Raw genomic sequence first — 22,179 nt, 5'->3', positions numbered from 1 at the left:
GAGATGCTGACATGGGATTTTATTTCGGGAGAAGGGAATACAATGAATAAAGGCATGGAGAAAGGCAAGTATGGGATGGCAAAATTGGTATTTTTGTAATAAGTGGACAGGACCAGGAGTAATTGGTAATAGATAAAGAGGATGGATGGGGCCAGATTACCAAAGGCCTTGAGTGGTATGCTAAGGAATTTTGGACTCTGCATGTTGTTAAATGTCATAATCAGCAATCCTGTTGATTTTTCATAAGGTATTAAGAACAGTTTTAGGCTTGCAGATATCTTTGTAACACCCTTGTAAGATTCGTGTTGTAAGATTGAGGAATGAACTTGTGTTACAGTGATCATATGAGTCTTGTTATATTCATATTCCAATTGGTAATATAGGTTTCTTGTATTTTTAAAAATAAGTTGTTGCCTTTATTGGTTCCTTTTGGTTATCCAATAATACTGCCTTCTACTGATTACTTTGTAGGAGAGTAAACATTTAGTTGTTTTTCATAGATTAAATTGAATCCCAGTTTCCACCAGTTATGGATTTTTACTAAATGAGGTACTTAAAGAATAAAGATCTTTATGTGTTAAAATTTCTTGGTGTACATTTTTTGATAAAATTTTTGTGAGTTACCACCTGCTGATACGAAACAATTTTTTTGGATATGCTTGGTGGCTTTTCTTTGGCCTTTTATGATTCATTAACATTGGAGTCAGTTCTGTGATGATATTCCTAAATGTATTCTTTTGAAACTCAAGCACCGTATCCTTGTGAGAAAGCCTACAACCATGCACAATACTACTTCGAACTGGCATGGGTCATAAATATTTGGTAATGATTGTCAAATAAGCCTTACACAGTATTGAAACTTTAATAGGAATGACTTTTAGTTCTCTTGTAAAACTGAGAATGCCAATTCAAGTGATAAATAGTTAATGGTTTTTAGATATGTGATTTAAATCAAAATAATGGCTTTTATTGATTTTGTATGTGTGTGTGAATATTTGACGTTAGAAAAGTAGTTCAAACCTGCAGCTTAGATAGAGGTCTGTTATAATTGACATCTCCGGAAATTATTCAGATTTCAAGTTGGATAAATGATTTATTGTTACTTTTACTGACATTTTGAATGTTTGCCACAGAATTTTTTCTTAAGCTGCATTTCTTTGAAGCCTAAAGTTTTATTATTCTTATTGCTTCCTGGAAAACCTCATTTCAGTGACAGATTTGATTCAAAGTGAGAGATTGGCTAGTTGCCACTTAGCTGAAAACATCCCTCTCTTCTTTGTTACACAAACTCCACATTTCCTGGAAGTATACAGTTTCCATTTATGCACTTTTAAAAACTCTATTTTCCATACCATCCATGTTCTGTAACTGCTAATTTACTTGTTAATTTTCATTATTTTATATTGAAATATAATCTCATCCACCACATTTACTGTAGATTGTAATTATCCTAGAAGTTTAAGGTTTAACTAAAGATTGTGGCAACCTTACCAGAGGGCATCTGATTTTCTGAACATTGAATAGCCTTCTTCAGTGTGTTTTCCGTAGCTAATGAAGAGTACATTTGCTGAAACCCCGTGTTTGTTTAATCAGTTCTTTGGACTCAGGACTGAAGCAGTGGCACGGTGAGGTTAGATTGTAGGCGGTAATCCTTCTTAAATGAGGCTTAAGGGGAGTTGGCATGGTGGCTTGTAAACCATATTTGGAGTTTTGCTGGCTTCCACTCAGTGTAATGTTACAGACCTTGGAATTTTGTCCTAACCCAGTTATCTCAAAGACAGTTCTCTCAAATATTTGTCAAGGAAGCCATTATTTACATATTTTTTTGGTTCATTTTCTTTACAGAGACACGTGCGCACATGCGTGCACACACACACACACGCACGCACCCTTTTTTCTACACAAGGAGAATTTATAACTCAGGAAAAGAATCCGATGTTGATTTTTTTTCTTCCCTTTTCCTTACACTGAAAAAGTAGTGCTGTTTAATTTCCTTGAATCCTATGAATTTTTAAATAGAAATAAATTTCAGAAATTGTGAATGCACTGGGATATTTGTCTAGTTGAAAAGTGACATTTCACCTTAATGGGTGTTTTGGTTGTATTACAAAATTGACTTACGGGTTTCATGACCAAAGTCCATGTTTATTTATAAACACTAGGAATTGACAGTTCAGGCATTCATATGGTGGTATTCAGAAATTAGGAATTTGGTATTTTAAATCAAATGTTCTTGGTGATACTTAGTCATTTTATTTGGTATGCTTTATAATGCTGTTTTATAAATTAACTTGGTTTTACAGGTTGATTTAAAAATTTGCATTTTATTTTAATATTTTTTAGAGTGTTTGTGCACACAGACACGAGTTGGGGAGGGGAGGGGCAGAGGGAGAAGAGAGAGAATCCACACAAAGTGTGGAGCCTGATGCAGAGCTCAGTCTCATGACCCTGAGATCATGACCTGAACTGAAATCAAGTGCCAGATGCTTAACCAACTGAGTCACCCAGGAACCACCCAAAATTTGCATTTAAAATGTAGTCTACCAGTCTTATATTTAAGTAACATTGAACTGAAGAAGTTGCTTATGCGTGGTTTCTTTTTTTTTTTTCTTAAAGATTTTATTAGCAAGCGAGCATGAGTGGGGGAGGAAAAGAGGGAGAGAGTGAGGAGCCGACTCCCCACTAAGCAGGGAGCCCGACATGGGACTCAATCCCAGGATGCCAGGATCATGACCTGAGCTGAATTAACCAACTGAACCACCCAGGCGCCCCTGCTTATGGATGGTTTCATTTAAAAACTCTGTTATTATATTTATTTGCCCATAGCATGGTTTGTCTGAATCTCAGAATTTTTGACACAGTTTTAACCTGCAGAACTTCTTTAACCACTATGAATTCATTTCCCCATATTTACACCCAGTCAAGTAATTGGTATACATTATTCAGTTGTAGTCTCCTGTTACTCTCAGATCCTCTGATCTTTTTATTTAAAGATTTTTTTTTTTAAAGATTTTATTTATTTATTTGACAGAGAGATACAGCGAGAGAGGGAACACAAGCAGGGGGAGTGGGAGAGGGAGAAGCAGGCTTCCCGCGGAGCAGGGAGCCCGATGTGGGGCTTGATCCCAGGACCCTGGGATCATGACCTGAGCTGAAGGCAGACGCTTAACGACTGAGCCACCCAGGCGCCCCAAGATTTTTTTTTTTTAAGATTTTTTATTTATTCATTTGAGAGAGAGAGAATGAGAGAGAGAGCACATGAGAGGGGGAAGGTCATAGGGAGAAGCAGACTCCCTGCCGAGCAGGGAGCCCGATGCGGGACTCGATCCAGGGACTCCGGGATCATGACCTGAGCCGAAGGCAGTCGCTTAACCAACTGAGCCACCCAGGCGCCCAAGATTTTTTTTTTTAATTTATTCATTTGAGAGAGAGAGAGCACAAGCAGGGGGAGAGGCACAGGGAGAGGGACAAGCAGACTCCCCACTGAGCTGGGAGCCCGACATGGGGCTCGACTCCAGGACCTGGAGATCATGATCTGAGCCAAAGGCAGACGCTTAGCCGTCTGAGCCACCCAGGTACCCCTCAAGTCCTCTGTTCTTTTTTTTTTTTTTTTAGTCCTCTGTTCTTTTTAAAAGGTGGTTGTAATATATTTAAATCCGCTTTTCTCCCAACAAATTTTTGGTCACAATTTTTCAAATTTGTAAACTATAGGAAATGCATGCAGTAATTCATTTCTTCCTTTGAAGAACATTCACTGCCTGCCTGCTATGTGCCATGGAGTGTAGTTACTGAAACACAATCTTTCTCAGGGAGGTTAAAATCTCAAGAGGGGAGACAAAAACATACATACCTTTCTTGTAGAACTTGAAGTGCAATATTTTAGGGTGATCAAAGTGCTCTGAAAATGCAGAAGCTTTGGGGTAGGATGGGGTGTGTGAAACTTTATAAAAGAGGCGGTCGTTGAATAATGACCCAGATTTCTGGGTGGGATGAGTAAACGTGACATTAGTTGGAGTCCATTGGTTTCTATATTACACATTGGTTTTGTGGATCTCTAAGTTTATGGGAGGGTACCTATGTTTCTCTGCTTCTCCCTTCTGCTTTTTAAAAAACTTGTTTTATATGTTGGGCATGATGCAGTAGAGAATGAGAAATGGACAGTGTCAGAGAGGATGGGTAGAATTTGCTGGAGCGCAGTGTTCTTCAGTAAGCTATAGGAGATACGAGAAAGTACAGAAGTGAGGGTTTGGCTTTAGCTAAGAGCAAGGACATGTCATGTAGAATAATGGGAAAGAAAGCAGAGAGGTAGTAGATGTGGAATGTGGAATTTCTCTTTCTGTCATTGAAAAAAGCAAGGTCGTCACTTGAAAGCTAAGATAGAGGAAGAGATGTCAGAGGTTTCTGGAGGGTATAGAGAGAAAAGGGTTAGTATTCTAGGAGAGTAGGAAAGTGAGGACCCAGGGAAATGTGATTTAATTCTCTGCACAGTGCCAAGAGCCCACCTAAGTTGTGGTTTTGAGTTTAAACTAAGACCAGTTTGTGCAGGGTTGGGTGTTTTTTAGTCACATGTAACTGCACAGGTTCAGGCACTGATGATCAGGTGGGGAGCTGAAATTAACAAGGGTTTTGTCAGAGTATACAAGGAAATGAGGTGCAATGGAGATGACCGTTTGTGACTGCAGTGAGCGGCAATGGAGATTAAATGGAAGGAAGGCATGGCAATGAGGATAGTGAAAGGTGGTGGGACCTGTGGGTTGTAAACTGTGAGTTTCCCACTTCCTGGAATTCACAGGGTTATAGCAATTTGAAGTATGATTTTTTTTTTCTTTTTTTTTTTTTTTAATTTTTTTATTCTTATGTTAATCCCCTTACATTACAACATTAGTTTTAGATGAAGTGTTCCATGATTCATTGTTTGTGCACAACACCCAGTGCTCCATGCAGAACGTGCCCTCCTAAATACCCACCACCAGGCTAACCCATCCTCCCACCCCCCTCCCCTCTAGAACCCTGTTTGTTTTTCAGAGTCCATCGTCTCTCATGGTTCGTCTACCCCTCCGATTTCCCCCGCTTCATTCTTCCCCTCCCGCTACCTTCTTCTTCTTCTTCTTTTTTTTTTTTCTTAACATATATTGCATTATTTGTTTCAGAGGTACAGATCTGAGATTCAACAGTCTTGCACAATTCACAGCGCTTACCAGAGCACATACACTCCCCAGTGTCTATCACCCAGTCCCCCCATCCCTCCCACCCCACCCCCCACTCCAACAACACTCAGTTTGTTTCCTGCGATTAAGAATTCCTCATATCAGTGAGATCATATGATACATGTCTTTCTCTGTTTGACTTATTTCACTCAACATAATACCCTCCAGTTCCATCCACGTCGTTGCAAATGGCAAGATCTCATTCCTTTTGATGGCTGCATAATATTCCATTGTATATATATACCACATCTTCTTTATCCATTCATCTGTCGATGGACATCTTGGCTCTTTCCACAGTTTGGCTATTGTGGACATTGCTGCTATAAACATTGGGGTGCACGTAGCCCTTCGGATCCCTACTTTTGTATCTTTGGGGTAAATACCCAGTAGTGCAGTTGCTGGATCATATGGTAGCTCTATTTTCAACTTTTTGAGGAACCTCCATACAGTTTTCCAGAGTGGCTGCACCAGCTTGCATTCCCACCAACAGTGTAGGAGGGTTCCCCTTTCTCCGCATCCCCGCCAACATCTGTCGTTTCCTGACTTGTTAATTTTAGCCATTCTGACTGGTGTGAGGTGATATCTCATTGAGGTTTTGATTTGGATTTCCCTGATGCCGAGCGATATTGAGCACTTTTTCATGTGTCTGTTGGCCATTTGGATGTCTTCTTTGGAAAAATGTCTGTTCATGTCTTCTGCCCATTTCTTAATTGGATTCTTTGTTCTTTGGGTGTTGAGTTTGATGAGTTCTTTATAGATTTTGGATACTAGCCCTTTATCTGATATGTCATTTGCAAATATCTTCTCCCATTCTGTCGGTTGTCTTTTGGTTTTGTTAACTGTTTCCTTTGCTTTGCAAAAGCTTCTTATCTTGATGAAGTCCCAATAGTTCATTTTTGCCCTTGCTTCCCTTGCCTTTGGCGATGTTTCTAGGAAGAAGTTGCTTCGGCTGAGGTCAAAGAGGTTGTTGCCTGTGTTCTCCTTTAGGATTTTGATGGACTCCTGTCTCACATTGAGGTCTTTCAACCATTTGGAGTCTATTTTTGTGTGTGGTGTAAGGAAGTGGTCCAGTTTCATTCTTCTGCATGTGTCTATCCAATTTTCCCAACACCATTTGTTGAAGAGACTGTCTTTGTTCCATTGGACATTCTTTCCCGCTTTGTCGAAGATTAGTTGACCATAGAGTTGAGGGTCCATTTCTGGGCTCTCTATTCTGTTCCATTGATCGATGTGTCTGTTTTTGTGCCAGTACCATGCTGTCTTGATGATGACAGCTTTGTAATAGAGCTTGAAGTCCGGAATTGTGATGCCACCGGCTTTGCTTTTCTTTTTCAATATTCCTCTGGCTATGCGGGGTCTTTTCTGGTTCCATACAAATTTTAGGATTATTTGTTCCATTTCTTTGAAAAAAGTGGATGGTATTTTGATGGGGATTGCATTGAATGTGTAGATTGCTCTAGGTAGCATTGACATCTTCACAATATTTGTTCTTCCAATCCATGAGCATGGAACGTTTTTCCATTTCTTTGTGTCTTCCTCAATTTCTTTCATGAGTATTTTATAGTTTTCTGAGTACAGATCCTTTGTCTCTTTGGTTAGATTTATTCCTAGGTATCTTATGGTTTTGGGTGCAATTGTAAATGGGATCGACTCCTTAATTTCTCTTTCTTCTGTCTTGTTGTTGGTGTATAGGAATGCCACTGACTTCTGTGCATTGATTTTATATCCTGCCACTTTACTGAATTCCTGTATGAGTTCTAGCAGTTTTGGGGTGGAGTCTTTTGGGTTTTCCACATAAAGTATCATATCATCTGCAAAGAGTGAGAGTTTGACTTCTTCTTTGCCAATTTGGATGCCTTTGATTTCTTTTTGTTGTCTGATTGCTGTGGCTAGGACTTCCAATACTATGTTGAATAGCAGTGGTGATAGTGGACATCCCTGCCGCGTTCCTGACCTTAGGGGGAAAGCTCTCAGTTTTTCCCCATTGAGAATAATATTTGCTGTAGGTTTTTCATAGATGGCTTTTATGATATTGAGGTATGTACCCTCTATCCCTATACTCTGAAGAGTTTTGATCAAGAAAGGATGCTGTACTTTGTCAAAAGCTTTTTCGGCATCTATCGAGAGGATCATATGATTCTTGTTCTTTCCTTTGTTAATGTACTGTATCACATTGATTGATTTGCGGATGTTGAACCAACCTTGCAGCCCAGGGATAAATCCCACTTGGTCATGGTGAATAATCCTTTTAATGTACTGTTGGATCCTATTGGCTAGTATTTTGGTGAGAATTTTTGCATCCATGTTCATCAGGGATATTGGTCTGTAATTCTCCTTTTTGATGGGGTCTTTGTCTGGTTTGGGGATCAAGGTAATGCTGGCCTCATAAAATGAGTTTGGAAGTTTTCCTTCCGTTTCAATTTTTTGGAACAGTTTCAGAAGAATAGGTATTAATTCTTCTTGAAATGTTTGGTAGAATTCCCCTGGGAAGCCATCTGGCCCTGGGCTTTTGTTTTTTGGGAGATTTTTGATGACTGCTTCAATTTCCTTAGTGGTTATAGGTCTGTTCAGGTTTTCTATTTCATCCTGGTTCAGTTTTGGTAGTTGATACATCTCTAGGAATGCATCCATCTCTTCCAGGTTATCTAATTTGCTGGCATAGAGTTGCTCATAATATGTTCTTATAATTGTTTGTATTTCTTTGGTGTTGGTTGTGATCTCTCCTCTTTCATTCATGATTTTGTTGATTTGGGTCATTTCTCTTCTCTTTTTGATAAGTCTGGCCAGGGGTTTATCAATCTTGTTAATTCTTTCAAAGAACCAGCTCCTAGTTTCGTTGATCTGTTCTACTGTTCTTTTAGTTTCTATTTCATTGATTTCTGCTCTGATCTTTATGATTTCTCTTCTCCTGCTGGGTTTAGGCTTTATTTGCTGTTCTTTCTCCAGCTCCTTTAGGTGGAGGGTTAGGTTGTGTACTTGAGACCTTTCTTGTTTCTTGAGAAAGGCTTGTATTGCTATATACTTTCCTCTTAGGACTGCCTTTGCTGCATCCCAAAGATTTTGAACAGTTGTGTTTTCATTTTCATTAGTTTCCATGTATTTTTTTAATTCTTCTTTAATTTCCTGGTTGACCCATTCATTCTTCAGTAGGATGCTCTTTAGCCTCCATGTATTTGAGTTCTTTCCGACTTTCCTCTTGGGATTGAGTTCTAGTTTCAAAGCATTGTGGTCTGAAAATAGGCAGGGAATGATCCCAATCTTTTGGTACCGGTTGAGACCTGATTTATGACCTAGGATGTGGTCGATTCTGGAGAATGTTCCATGGGCAGTAGAGAAGAATGTGTATTCCGTTGCTTTGGGGTGGAATGTTCTGAATATGTCTGTGAAGTCCATTTGGTCCAGTGTGTCATTTAAAGTCTTTATTTCCTTGTTGATCTTTTGCTTAGATGATCTGTCCATTTCAGTGAGGGGGATGTTAAAGTCCCCCACTATTATTGTATTGTTGTTGATGTGTTTCTTTGCTTTTGTTATTAATTGCCTTATATAATTGGCTGCTCCCATGTTAGGGGCATAGATATTTACAATTGTTAGATCTTCTTGTTGGATAGATCCTTTAAGTATGATATAGTGTCCTTCCTCATCTCTTATTACAGTCTTTGGTTTAAAATCTAATTTGTCTGATATAAGGATTGCCACCCCAGCTTTCTTTTGGTGTCCATTAGCATGGTAAATGGTTTTCCACCCCCTCACTTTCAATCTGGGGGTGTCTTTGGGTCTAAAATGAGTCTCTTGCAGACAGCATATCGATGGATCTTGTTTTTTAATCCAGTCTGTTAGCCTGTGTCTTTTGATTGGGGCATTTAGCCCATTTACATTCAAGGTAACTATTGAAAGATAGGAATTTAGTGCCATTGTATTGCCTGTAAGGTGACTGTTACCATATATTGTCTGTGTTCCTTTCTGGTCTATGTTGCTTTTAGGGTCTCTCTTTGCTTAGAGGACCCCTTTCAAGATTTCCTGTAGGGCTGGTTTTGTGTTTGCAAATTCCTTTAGTTTTTTTTTGTTCTGGAAACTTTTTATCTCTCCTTCAATTTTCAATGACAGCCTAGCTGGATAGAGTATTCTTGGCTGCATATTTTTCTCATTTAGTGCTCTGAATATATCCTGCCAGTCCTTTCTGGCCTGCCAGGTCTCTGTGGATAGGTCTGTTGCCAATCTAATGTTTCTACCATTGTAGGTTACATATCTCTTCTCCCGAGCTGCTTTCAGGATTTTCTCTTTGTCTGTGAGACTTGTAAGTTTTACTATTAGATGTCGGGGAGTTGACCTATTTTTATTGATTTTGAGAGGGGTTCTCTGTGCTTCCTGGATTTTCATGCCTGTTTCTTTCCCCAAATTAGGGAAGTTCTCTGCTATAATTTGCTCCATTATACCTTCTGCCCCCCTCTCTCTTTCTTCTTCTTCTGGGATCCCAATTATTCTAATGTTGTTTCGTCTTATGGTATCACTTATCTCTCGAATTCTGCCCTCATGATCCAGTAGTTGTTTATCTCTCTTTTTCTCAGCTTCTTTATTTTCCAGCATTTCATCTTCTATATTACTGATTCTCTCTTCTGCCTCATTTATTCTAGCAGTTAGTGCCCCCATTTTTGATTGCACCTCATTAATAGCCTTTTTGATTTCTACTTGGTTGGATTTTAGCTCTTTTACTTCTCCAGAAAGAGTTTCTCTAATAACTTCCATATTTTTTTCAAGCCCAGCTAGTATCTTTAAAGTGATGATTCTGAACTCTAGATCTGACATCGTACTAATGTCCGTATTGAGTAGGTCCCTGGCAGTCGGTACTGCCTCTTGTTCTTTTTGTTGAGGTGATTTTTTCCGTCTCGTCATTTTGTGCAGAGGAGAATAGATTAATGAGAGAACAAAATGCTAGCAGAGTAACCACGTCCCCAGAAAATATACTCTAAACAAATCAGAAAAGACCTGAAGCAGTGGGATAAGAAGGGGAAAGAGAGAAAAAAAAAAAAGAAAAAAAAAGAAAAAGATAAAGATAAAAACAACAACAAACAAAACAAAAGAACAACAACAAAAGAAAAACCAGAATGTGATCAAATATGATCTATATGGTATATAGATCAGTGCCACACACTAGATTTGGGGTGTGTTTTGGTCTTTTAGAAGAAAGTGTCTCCCAAAATTTTAAAGAAAGAAAAACTTATATATGTACAAAAATAAGGGTTGATATGATGAAGGGATGGAAAATGACTGTAAAAATGGAAATTATAAAAAATTTTATAAAAGGAATTGATAAGAAGTTGTTTGAAAAAAGAAAGAGGATTTAAAAAAAGAAAAAAGAAAAAAAAAGGGAGAGGATGTGATCAGGCAGGGGAATAGAGAACACCATATACTAGAGATTTAGGGTATATTTTAATCTGTTAGAAGAAAGTATCTCAAAATTTTAAAGAGAGAACAACTTATATATATAAGCCAAAAATATGGGTAACTACTATGAAGGGATAGAATATGACTCTAAAAATGAAAAATAAAAATGTTTTTTTTAAAAAAAGGGATTGATAAGATGTTGTTTGAAAAAGGGAAAAAGAAAAATTCAAAAAGAAATAAAAAGACAAAAAGACAGTTAAAAAAAAATTAAAAGACTAAGGAATCATGGTAAAAAAGCCGTGAATTCTATGTGCAGTAGTCCCTTAGCGCTGGAGTTCTGCTGTTCTCATTGATCGGTAAACTTGGTCTTGGCTGGCTGTTCTCGCTGATCTTCTGGGGAGGGGCCTGTTGCCGTGGTTTCCAAATGTCTCTGCCGGAGGCGGAATAGCCCCGCCCTTGCCCCCTCCCGGCTAAGTAATCTGCTCGGGTTCGCTCTCCGGGGCTTTTGTTCCCTGCGAGCTTTCCGTACAGCTTTGGAGGCGGAGAGTGAAAATGGCGGCCTCCCAATCTCCGCCCCGGAGGAGCCGAGAACTCGGGCCCGCTCCTCAGTGAGCCCCCAGAGAAAAGTCGTCAGTCACTCCCGTCTCCCCGGTCTGCAGCTGCACTCCGTGCTCAACCGGCCTGTGACCACGCGTTTCTATCTCTGGCACCGGACCCGGTCTGGAGTCTCCAAACCCAGCAGATCCCTGCGGTGCACTCCCGCGCGGCTCCTCCCGGGGGAGGAAGGTGAGTCTCCCCGGATCGGCCGCTTGTTGGGTCCCTGCTGGAGGAGCAGGGGCCCGACTGGGCCGCGGATCGCGGTTAATGGCAACCCCAGCTGAGAGCCCGCGCCTGGGCTCCGCCTCTGCAGCCGGCTTCCCTGCTGCGTTACCTGGGAGCTCTGCTGCCCTCAGGCACCCCCGGTCTTTCTGTGACCCTGAGGGTCCTGAGACCACACTGTCCCGGAGGGTTCCACCCCCCGCTGAGCCACCAGAGTGACGTCCCTCGGCGGAGCTGACTTTTAAAAGTTCCGATTTTGTGCTCCGCGGCTCTATCACTTGCCAGAAGCGGCCGACGGAGGCCCCTCCCCCGCCGTCTATCTTCCCGAATATCGCCTCGGATTCACTTCTCCGCACGTCCTACCTTCTAGAAAGTGGTCGCTTTTCTTCTGAGACAGTTGTTGCTCTTCTTTTCTTCGATCTCCTGTTGAGTTTGTAGGTGTTCAGAATGGTTTGATCCCTATCCAGCTGAATTCCTGAGAGGAGAGGAAATCCAGGTCTCCTACTCCTCCGCCATCTTGCTCCGCCCCCCGCTGAAGTATGATTTTAGGTCCTAGCATTGGTAGTAGGGAGTATGTTTAAACATGCCCACATCCCCTCCCCCAAAGTCTGTTTTGAGATTTTTTTAGTGTTCCCATTAAAAAAATCCATAATCTGTAGAAATGTAATCTTTTTCCTGTTTCATTCTATCTCACAAACCTTAGTTTACTTAAAACTTTGATTTAAAGAAGCAACTGTTTTACAGTGTAATTTGTGAAGACAGAGAGTGTTTTGTATTCCTATTGTCTAAGTTGCCAGTGTCAGTTTCCAGTGGGATGATGTGCAAAGGAAATTTTGGTTTAACTGATACAATGCATATTCTTAAACAGAAGACCAAATGCTTGAGTGAGAAATTGTTTTTAAAGTTAGATTGTAACTTTTTTTAAAAAGAGGAAGAATGTTTAAAAATGATGTATTCAGATAAGATTTCAAGATGAATGTTTCTGTTTAAGAAAGAACTAGGGGCTTCTGGCTGGCTCAGTAGGTAGAACATGTGATTCTTGATCCCAGGGTTTGTAAGTTCGGGCCCCATGTTGGGTGTAGAGATTACTTAAAAATAAAGTCTTTATTAAAAGAAAAAAAAAGAAAACTCCAGGTTCTTTAGAAATTTCTTCCCCATATAAATAATATAATTATATAGTAAGGTGGAACTATTACAGCCTTGATTAGCCCTTTAGATTTGATTAGTACTTTAGATATCTTGAAATATGGATTACTTTAAATAAAATTCTGTTGGATCCACTTAATTAGGGTTCTACCTTTTATTGCACACAAATTGATGTAATAGCGAGCCGTGAGAGTTGGTGGACCTGTATCCTATAATAGTTGGTAGGAGGTAGGCCCTAGTTTGTCCTCTGGAGACTTGCTTTGGATGAGAGCATGGATAATTCATCTATGCCAGGGTTTCTCCATCTTAGCACTGTTGACATTTTAGGCTGGTGATCTGTTTGGGGGGCTTTCCTGTGCACTGTAGGAAGTTCAGCAGCACCCTTGGCCTTGATCCACTAGATGCCAGTAGCACACTCAGTACCTCTCCCCTCAGTCTTGACAACCAGAAATGTCTCCGGAATTTGCCAGCTGTCCCTTAGAGGAGAAAATTGCTCCAGGTGGAATACCGGTGATTTATGGTAATAGAAGAGAGACTAAGGTTCTGGCATTTGGATAGATGTGGAATTGGGAGTCTGTGGAGAATACTTGTAGTTACTTAGTGAAGTTGAAAGTGAGGTCATGAGAGAAAGAGGAGGCAGCAGGCCAGTGAGTATTTCCGTAGCTTTGCCTTTGCTCTGTGATCGTTGACGCTGAAAGCACTGGCATTTTAGAAACTTATGTTGGTTGCTCAAGAGACAGTTCCTGGCCCAGTAGCCCTTCAGGGTGACATGGTCAGCTCTAATCTTTATAGACTTACTTAACAAATAACATCTTTCTCTTTAGAGTCCCTGGTCTTGTTAAAAAAAATTTTTTTTTGAAGATTTTATTTATTCATTTGACAGAGTGCGAGAGAGCACAAGCAGGGGGAGCTTCAGAGGGAGAGGGAGAAGCAGGCTCCCCGCTGAGCAGGGAGCCTAATGCGGGGCTCCATCCCAGGAACCCAGGACCATGACCTGAGCCAGAGGCAGATGCTCAACCGACTGAGCCACCCAGGCGCCCCAAGTTCATTCTTTTTGATTTGATTCTGTGCACAACTAACCATTTGTTCTCTCCAGAAGATACTTTCATCCTTGCCGTCTATTAAGCCTCAGTTTCTTGGCTTTGTGTGTTCTCCTCTTACATGAGCTCCATTGCACAGATAGCCAATAATAGTAATAGTCTTCTGTTATAAATGGCACCAGATGGGGCAGTGTGGGCAAGCCACAGAAACGGGTGAAATCCTTTCAGTTGCTCCTGTTATTAGCTAACCACAACAATATGGAATGGAAAAAGCCACAAAGTAAGTTTCTTGGATTATAGAAATGCTCAAATAAAGGACATTGACATTTAAGAGATGTGACAAGCATCTTGTGCTTTCTGATATGTCATTGGGATCTCAGGCAGTTACTTAAACTTTTTTTTTTTTTAAAGATTTTATTTATTTATTTGACAGAGAGAGAGAGAGCGTGAGAGAGGGAACACAAGCAGGGGGAGTGGAAGAGGGAGAAGCAGGCTTCCTGCGGAGCAGGGAGCCCGATGCGGGACTCTATCCCAGGACCCTGGGATCAGGACCTGAGCCGAAGGCAGACGCTTAATGACTGAGCCACCCAGGCGCCCCTAAACTTCTAATAGATATGACCATGGACTCAGGTTTAGCTGGGTAGACAGCTTCTCATTCTTTAATGAGGGACTATCCCATGAAGAACGGCCATACCCATCTATGGTTATACTTCAAGATTTTGTTCCAGGCTCTGGTTTTGCCTTCCTTTTCTTCCACTCTCATCTCCTGTTGCATTTTAAAATAGGTATGTGCATGTCCCCATTACCTGCCACTGCTCTTTGACCTTAAGAAACCTTCCTAGTTATACTTAACCCCTCTACATAACATTATTGTTTGTCTTTTTCCTCAATTCCTCTGATTTTAAATATAGGCAGAAGCAGTTTTATATTAAAATTCTTTATTGTAATATGAGTTAGGAAAAAAGGAGTCATCTCTAGTACTTTTTTTTTTTTTTAAAGATTTTATTTATTTATTTGACAGAGAGACACAGAGAGAGAGAGGGAATACAAGCAGGGGGAGTGGGAAAGGGAGAAGCAGGCTTCCCGCCAAGCAGGGAACCCGATGTGGGGCTCTATCCCAGGACCCTGGGATCATGATCCGAGCCGAAGGCAGACACTTAACAACTGAGCCACTCCCGCATCCCATCTCTAGTACTTCTTGACATCAAAATACTCTTTTTAAAAATTCTGTACATATGTACATATAGGTAAATTGGAGATTTTTAAGTCTTTTGTTGGAAAAACTTCTAAAATTTGACTGGACTTAAGAAGCATATCCGTAGGGGCGCCTGGGTGGCTCAGTCGTTAAGCGTCTGCCTTCGGCTCAGGTCATGATCCCAGGGTCCTGGGATCGAGCCCCGCATTGGGCTCCTTGCTCTGCGGGAAGCCTGCTTCTCCCTCTCCCACTCCCTCTGCTTGTGTTCCTGCTCTCGCTGTCTCTCTGTCGAATAAATAAATAAATAAAATCTTAAAAAAAAAAAAAAAAGCATATCCGTAGTTACTCATTATCTTTCCAGTTGTGTTCTGCATTAGTATGTCCCCTTTACTGTTATTTTATACAAACAATATGTGTTTATATTTTCAAAAGTAGTTTCTGCGGAGGAAAAAAGAATTACACTTTTCAAAATGGTTGGTGCCGAACATTAATTCACTTCACAAAATTCATTCTGATACAGATTGATTTGCCAACAGAGAGCAAAAACAATAGAGTCTTTGGTATGTTCTTTATATTAAGAGCCCACTTAACAAAAAGATGAGTTAGATTCATTTCTCATTTCAAACTGCCTTTCAAATGCTATGTAGTCAAAATATTTTAGAAGTGAATATTGGGTTCAATTCTGCATAAAAAGTTTGGAATTCCTAGTGTGTGCTGGGTATTACAAGGTTGATAAATACAGTGTTCTTTGTCCAGAGGCTAGTAGGAAGAAAATAAGGAAGGCCACTATTCTTAACTATGAGGTAAAAACAGTGTAAGTGGATTGGAAGGATGGTATAAATGTGTTTATTTTGTTTTTAAATTAAAGTGCTTATTTTGCTATTAATAAAGATATATTCATGTTTTTCTCTTTGTATATTGGATACTTTTAACACAAGATGGTAAATTGATATTTTTCCTTTCAAATGACTGCTTAGCCTTTTATAGTTATGTAATTGAACTTAGCTCTAAATTTTACTTTAATTTTCAGAATTATCTAGTATATTGGTTTGTAGCTCAACCTCAAAGAAAATTTGCCCTGCAAGTCTTTAGGACTCTAGTTCTTCCTAAATACGCAGAAATTGGAATCGTTTGTCAAATTGTATAAATTTAGGATTCTGCAAATATTTTTAATACTAGATATTATCTGTTATCAAAAGTTCTTATTGAGAACCAAAGAGTACTACAGCAGTTACCCATCATAAACATAACACAAATCTATGGAACCAATTCTGAAAATTCTGTGACCCCTATTAACTGTCCTGGGAATTCCAACAAAAATTACTTTTATAAAACTTAGGTTGGTGTTAGTAAATACTTTTCTGACACTAACTTTTTTCTAAATATGATAATTAACTCTTGAAATATATTATTTTTTTTCATGTGACAGATTTTTCTTCTTGTGTGTTTTTAGTAACAGTATTAGTTATGCAGGGAGATGGTCAGTAATGAAATGACCTATTAAATATAGTAAGAATAGTGAGGTTGGGTACCAAGTTAATAGTATCAACGTAGGAGGCAATTTTAAAATTATGCTAATTATCATTACTTGAGAAATTTTCATGTGAGATGATGGAGATTTCAGGCAAAGTGTTGTTTCTAAGTTCTTATGCACAGAGGGAACAAGAATTACCTTGGGAAGACAGATGAGTGACTATAAAAATGGGCGTAAATTATGTAAGAATTTGTCTTTACCTGAGAATTTATTTTTATCTCACACTGTGTGAGACTAGATGTTTAAGGTTTGAAAGATTTGAATTTCTATGATCTTGAGAACTGCTTTCTTTCCAAGCGGTTTTTAGATTTTTGTGTAAGTATAGACCTAGGCAAAACTGACCTCTGGTAACAGAAATCAGGATGGTAAATACACTTGTTGGGAGGTAATGCCTGGGAGAGGCCATGATGGGGGTGGGAGGTGAGGGTTCTGGAAAGTTGATTTTGGGTGTTGGTGGTGGTTTGGATAGGGGAAGGGGAGGTACTTGTTACACATATGTGTTCACTGTGTGAAAATTAGTTGAGTTGTACCCTTACCATACTTGCACTTTTCTGATACTTAAATAAAAATTTACTTTATTAAGAAAAATGTAGTAGGAACGCACGTAACTGATTTACTCCAAAACTTAAGGGTTTGAGGAATGATGAAGCAGTGTATGTTAGAAGGGTTTTTCTTGCACTCTAGGCATTTAATTAAATAAATTCAGGAAATTTGACGACTTCTCTGTTCTCAATCCCTTATACATACCACAGCTCAGAACTACTGAGATAATTGATTCCCTCCCCACCCCTTCCTGCCTTTAGAAGTCTTTTTTTTTTTTCCTTAATTTTACTTATTTATTTGAGAGCCAGTGAGTGAGAGAGAGAGAATGATAGAGAGTGCGCAAGTGGGGGGAGGGGCAGAGGGAGCGGGAGAATCAGGCTCTCTGCTGAGCTGAGCAGGGAGCCCAACATGGGGCTCAATCCTAGGGCCCTGGGATCATGACCTGAGCCGAAGGCAGATGCTTAACCAACTGAGCCACCCAGCTGCCCCCTGCCTTTAGAGTCTCAATATTCTTTTTTACTTTCTGGCAGAGGCAGTAGTATTTTCCTATGTGAAGATATTTCTGTATTTTCATATATACAAATTTTCACTTTTTATCTCATGTGATAGACTTCTATATTCACTTTGAAAACTCTAGAAGTTAAATTTGTTATCTGGTCAGATAGGTGTTGGCAACGAGTAACAACTGTTCCACAGAGACATCCCATAGAGATAAACATATTAAAAGAGACCTGGATTGGAGAAACCAGCTCAGTCCATGTGGCACTTATCTGTTAGCAGCAAAATTGCAGAGTCAAATACAGTTTGGCTCTTAGGTTGCTTTGAGTCAAACCTTTTCTCTTTTTTCTAGTGAAGAAATAACCCATTTATAGAATATGTAGTATCTCCTTAGCTCCAACTCTAGCTTCACATCTAGAAGAGGAGCAGCTTTAATTATTTAAATGAATTCAGTGTTTCTCTACTGAATCCTCTTCCCAGAGTTTGTCTTAGAATTATTATTTACTTTTGGTCAATTATAGTGAATTTCTTTAATTTGTTCACCTTAACTAATCATAGAGAAGCCTTACATCTTAAATTATGTGGTGCCTTTTTCTAATTTGTATACTGTAGCTGCTACTTTTTCTACTTTGCCACTGGGAAACCTTTATTTCCTTAGGTTATTTATTGTATTTTCTATTTATACTATGTAGTACTTCTGCTACCTTTGCCTGCAGATATATTTGCAGTATTCTCAAATTTCATATAAATGCTTGCACTGGGCTGTTCTGGCCTGGCCATTCTTCTTTATCACATATAACATACTGTGAGAATATTCACTCAATTGACTGCTTTTCCTTTTGATTCCTGTAATTAAGTCAAGTCAAGTGATATCGAAGTGTTTAATTTTATTAATTTGGTAAGATGGAAATGAAAATAAAATTGTATGAGTGATATTTCATCTGTCAGTTGTTAGGCCAATATTTAGAAGTATTTACCAATTTCATATTTCTCTGTTTTGATACCTAACAAAAGCATACTCTGTAAGGCAGTTGAGGAAAGGAAATGTAGTATGTTAAACATCCTACATTTAGGGGCGCCTGGGTGACTCAGATGGTTAAGCATCAGCCTTTGGCTCAGGTCATGATTCCAGGGTCCTGGGATCGAGCCCCGCATCGGGCTCCCTGCTCAGCGGGGAGCCTGCTTCTCCCTCTCCCACTCCCCCTGCTTGTGCTCTCTCTCTCTCGCTGTGTCTCTCTCTGTCAAATAAATAAAATCTTAAAAAAAAAAAAATCCTAGATTTAATTTCCTTCTTTCCTTGCAGGCATGGTAACAAGCTGTGAAACAGGAATGTGTATTTTTCGTTATAGCATATTGAATTTATTATACCATATTTTAAAATACCTGTGTTAATATCCTGTATCCTACTATGTCAGAATAGGACTGTCATTTTTCTTTGCCTTTGTTTCTGGATCATGGTGACGTAGTTTCTTGATTTTCTTGGTCTCTCAGTTAGTAGTGGTTTTATTGATATATGTGGTAATTATATTTGCAGTATACCTACATTTAGTGCTATATCTGGCCATGCTGTATTTAGCCATTAAAGTTTTAATTTTTAGGCCTTACTGTCATTTTTTAAAAAGATTTATTTATTTATTTGAGTGAGGGAGAGGGAGAGAGAATCATAAGCAGACTCTGTGCTCAGTGTGGAGCCCAATGTGGGGCTTGATCTCATGACCCTGAGATCACGACCTGAGCCGAAACCAAGAGTCAGATGTTCAACCAACTGCACCACCCAGGCCTTACAATCATTTTGAAAACATGAGAAGGAAGTTTTTAATTGAAAATAATTCATTCTTCCATATGTACTTCTTTTTCCCATGGGTAATTTTTTTTTTAGGTTTAGGATCACTGCTTTCGCACACTTTTTTGAGTGCTTCTAGTGTGCCTTATACCTACATCTAAAGATGAACAAGATGTATTTACTGATCTCAATTATATCACAATCTGTGATATAATATTCTCTCTGAAAGTATTAGCTCCTGGACTGATAGTGATAGCTTTTGTCTGCTGTGGGAACTGAGAATAATTTGGTTTTTGCCTTAAGTGGGTTGGAAGGAAGCATTATGCTGTAATGTGGCAATGCTTACTCCTTGAAAGACACTGGCTGGAAGGATGGAAATGAATGTATATTGAGAGCTTTACTCTGTGCCAGACAGTTTATGAGGCATGTTTATATATGTTACCTTAGTTACTATTCTGTACAATGATGCTGTGACATGTGCAGTTTTCTGAGTTTACTGAGGTGCTGATAAATGGACAGACTCACGTCACACAGATGCTAAGTGAAGGCTCAGGGTCACTCAGTCTTAAGGTGCTGAAGTCAGGGCTCTAGGACTTTTTGACTCCGTACCTTTTTAGTATGCTTTGTTGCCTTGGGTAGATGCTTAGCATTCCAGATAAAGTAACTAGTGAGGAGTAGAAAGAGGCCTAGATTTTATAAAATATACTTTCATTTTCTGTGGCCACTTACAGAAGACAGGAGGCTTCTCATTTCTAGAGAGTGAAAACTGGAAGATGTTGTTTCAGCTGTATTTAATAGTCTCGGATGTATGGTGAAAGGATCTCTTTGGCAGTGACATCATGAGCGGCCTGGAATAATGCAATAGCATTTTGCCATGGCGTTTCTCAGTGAGAGTGAGGGGAGGGAATCACATGTGATCGTCATCTGATAGAATTTTTCACATCTGGAAACATGTGATTCTTTTATTTTAAAAAGGAACCCTTTGGTCCTTTCTAGAGTCATTGACTAGAAGTGAGCAGTTACATAGAATTTTAACTTTTGCGAAATTTAGGGGTATGTGTTAGGTAGGATTTATATATCCCAGTGGATATTGATTGAGTTTTTTTGTGGCCCAAAAGAAGGTCCCCAGTTTTATGTCACAGGGCTCTGCCTGGGGTTTGGTCTTATTTAACACTCGTTGATTTAGAAACAACAGCAAAAGTCTTAGGTAATGAAAAAGAAGTCATGTTTATAAAGACTGCATAAAGTGGATTTTTTTTTTTTCTTTTTAAGAAAGCTGAGAGGGACAGTCAATATTTATATGGTAAAACAGAGTTTCTCAAAGATTGCCTTTGATCTGTGTATCTGATCAGCAGGGTAAAATGTAATGGGGGTGAATGTGAAGCCCTTCATTGAGGTTTTTAAAAAGCAGATTGGCAGGTATAGATGGAGGAGATGGAGCTTGACACAACTGTGAATGAGAAAGAGCTGGGTATTTGGTATATGACTAAAAAAGTTATGATAGCTAGGCTGTCTTAATGGAAGTGTTGTGTGGTTTACCAGTTTTACTGCTCTGTCTTCATCTGAGATGTCTGGGGTTACATGCTCATTTTAGAAAGCTTCATTTTAAGTAGGACTTTGAATACTGGAGCCGTGACAGAAAGGGTGGCTGGGATGGGGCTCAGTCTGGGGACCAGATGCTTGCTCAGCAAACCTGAGGCCATCGGTTTTTAGCGAATTGGTCTGCAGCCCACAGGGGTGAGAAGAGGTCCCTTAGGCTCTTTAAGGGAGTGGAAACAATTTTGATGAGGCACTAGCAGTTTTACCCACCACTGCTTCTGCACTATCAGTGCAAATGCACAACACAGTGCAAAAAGGCAAATAATGTCTTAATATTACAAAATTGTATTTATTTGAGGGAGAGCGAGCATGGGCACACACGTGCAGTGGGGAGGGGCAAAGAGGGAGGGAGAGGCAGTCTTAAGTAGTCCCTGTGCTGAGCATGGAATTCCATGTGGGCTCAGTCTCACTACCCTGAGATCATGACTCTGAGATCACCAGCTGAGCCAAAACCAAGAGTCGGATGCTTAATGGACTGCAGCATCCAGACATCCCTTGAAGACTCATTTAGGCTAGCTTATACCTTCTCATTGGCTTTCATTTCAGAGGGTGTTTTGTTTTCTCTTCCTCCTCCTCTTCCGCTCCTCCCCTTCTCTGCCTTGTCTGTAACACCTGGGGGGGTGGTTTCCATTTTGGATTATGGTATTTAAACAAGTGTTTTAGTATCTGTGTTATATACGCCTGGCACTTGTCTTTTCCTCCCACATTCAAGCATTGATGGACTTGTTTAAACAGAAGATTGTCTTTTCAAGGTTGATGAAGAAGAAAATTCTTATTTTAGTTTTCATCTTGCCTTGAATCACCCCTAAGTTCCAACTAAGATTATGGGAGTTTATAAAACAAGACCACTTCCAGGAAGTATCTTGCATGATTAAATAGTTGTGAATGTAGAATCGGTTGGGTTCTGTAGGTTTATGGGTTGTCCACATTTAAAACAGGTTCAGTTTTCCCACCCTCCTTCTGATTGGAGGACTACTTTCTTATCACAAAATGGCATTTGTGCACTGAGTCATAAAAATGTTTATGAAACACCAGGTACTATTCTAAGAGTTGAATAAAGAGGTATGTTACTTCTGTTTAATACTCTTATTTGTTCTTGTGACTAATTTAAGAAATCTTTGTAACATTTAGTATTTTATATTTAGGAATAATTTGCCATTTTGAACTTGAGGACTGCATTCACATATGGCTCTTTGTTTTGTACTTCTGACAGGTAGTAAGCACAAGATTAGGTTGGCTTAAGAGGTGGTGGTGATAGACTTGGTTCAAGTAGTGTAGATGGTCTTGAAATATTACATGTGGTGTGTTATTATAAGGTGTTAAAATGATTAAGTTACTCTTTTTAAAAAAAAGATAACATGTATTTTTATCTTGACTATTTCAAATGTGAAAATGTCTAAAAAATGTTACTCCTTTGAATAAACATCATTAAA

General features: G+C 39.4%; 1 protein-coding gene across 2 annotated transcripts in view; it reads left to right on the top strand.

The window, feature by feature from the left end:
• Window positions 1–22,179, top strand: part of MED13L (mediator complex subunit 13L) — a 308,077-nt gene that overhangs the window by 86,297 nt on the left and 199,601 nt on the right. The window contains exon 1 of one of the 2 annotated variants that reach the window (XM_064578438.1): window positions 10,130–11,375. The exons of the other annotated variant lie outside the window; for it this stretch is intronic. The gene's annotated coding sequence lies outside the window, so the exon portion shown is untranslated. Of the gene's footprint in view, window positions 1–10,129; window positions 11,376–22,179 lie in introns of those variants that run through there. 2 annotated transcript variants of the gene reach the window in all.

This window comes from Mirounga angustirostris, unplaced genomic scaffold, assembly GCF_029215605.1.
Source record: "Mirounga angustirostris isolate CCGP_5_RB_7025 unplaced genomic scaffold, mMirAng1.0.hap1 SCAF_14, whole genome shotgun sequence".
NCBI classification, from domain to species: domain Eukaryota; kingdom Metazoa; phylum Chordata; class Mammalia; order Carnivora; family Phocidae; genus Mirounga; species Mirounga angustirostris.
This window is presented reverse-complemented; position numbering and strand designations above follow the sequence as displayed.